This window comes from Vigna radiata, unplaced genomic scaffold, assembly GCF_000741045.1.
Source record: "Vigna radiata var. radiata cultivar VC1973A unplaced genomic scaffold, Vradiata_ver6 scaffold_131, whole genome shotgun sequence".
Taxonomy (NCBI): domain Eukaryota; kingdom Viridiplantae; phylum Streptophyta; class Magnoliopsida; order Fabales; family Fabaceae; genus Vigna; species Vigna radiata.
The window spans coordinates 322,193-323,980 of record NW_014543258.1 but is presented as its reverse complement, the minus strand read 5'-3'; positions in this window follow the sequence as shown (position 1 = coordinate 323,980).

Sequence of the window (1,788 nt, the reverse complement as noted above, 5' to 3'; positions counted from 1 at the left end):
ACTCTAAAACTCATATAATTAATATGCATGTAGATTCAAACACATTTTGATGCAAAAATCTTTGCTTTTAATATGATAGAGAGATGAAAGACATAGAGAGAGAACAACTTAAACNAATAATTAAAATAAACAATTGCATTAATTCACTTAACCTCAGAATCCATAATGAAATTACAGCAGAATAACCCTAAATGCTTAGCTCTCCATGAATGAAGTTGAATACATGATGAAATAAGAGAGAGAGAGGAGGAGTGGTGGATCAACGAATGAAGTCCCCTGGGTCTCTTTATATAGACTTGATTGGGCTTGGACTTTGAATCTTCTGTTGATAAAATCTTTTATCTTATATCTAATATCTTTCTAATATTCAACAAATTTAATTAGGTTTTGAGAATATTTGATAATATGTTTCCTAGATAAATTTTTTTTCAAATATTATCTTTTTTGTATTTATTGATATAGTTAAATAAGGTAATTATTTAACAATATCAAGTAAAATATCTTAAGATATATTTTCTCCAAAATATCTTTTAAAATATATAACATATTTAAACTTGCCCAAAATTACATTTCAACCCTTTTAATTTTATTCAAATTTACACATAAGTCCAAAATTTTCCTCCAATTGCACTTTAGTCATCTCTTTCTTTTCAAAATTCCATAAAAGCCCTGAGTTGACCAGATTGGACCATCTTTGACGATTCAATTTCATGCTTTAAATTAATAAAATTCTAACTTCAGCTGCACAAATAAACATTATGATGGAAGAATAGTTGAGGAAGAGGACCGATAGACGACGCAAGCTCGATCCAGATCTCCTCGAAGCTTCTCCGATACAGAATGACGCAGCGGAATGATGAAAACGAAGCTCTAAAAGAGCTGACTCGATGGATATGGAAAATGAACACAATGAAACCCTAGAAAAGAGGGGAAACTGGATTTGGATCGATTAAACGGTGGGAATGGTGTTTTAATCGGTGGAGATGGAAGATCGAAGGTTGGAAAGGTGTTTAATCGGTCTAAAAGCCGAAGCAATCGGTAGAAATGGACGGAGATGATGAATGAACGGTTTTAATCGGTAGAAAATCTAGCAAAATATACGAGGAGGATGGATCTATGAATAAGAGTAGTTCTTACCGGTGAAAATGGCCACGATGGTGGATCTGTGATGAGGAAATGGCGTGAAGGCACTGGAACCAGAAACCCTAGCAGAGGTGGTTTGTGTTTTGTAGAGAAGACGCGAAATGAAAGTGATGATATGTGTGAGAGAAGAATGAGGCATCAAATGAGATGCGGCTGACGAAGCTTCAAGAGAAAGACGTGTGGCTGCGTGCTTGAAGCTTATTGGAGGAGAGGTAATTCTGNGTTAGTGAGGAGAGAGAAGCACGGTGGAAAATGGAAAATGAAGTGAGAGAATGTGCTTGGAAGGTGGCTAGAGGGAGTCTTTGGACTCTCTAGCCTATGACTTTCAAGAGAGAATATTTTTCTGATTTAGAAAATTCTATTCTCATTAATCTCAAAAGTAAGGAATACAATGAGGAGCTGGGTATTTATAGTGACCCAAGCTCCTTACAAACTACACTACTAATACAATGAAATGTAAAAAAAGGACTACATGAGACAGGATTCCATCACATTAGAACATCCAAAATAATTTATGCAACTAAGAATCACATTTTAAGCATCTTTAATTCCCAAACCCAATAAATCCAATCGTCATAAATTCACATTAAATCAATCATTTAAGCACAAGAATCTCATAAAAAATTTGAATTCTAAAACATAAAT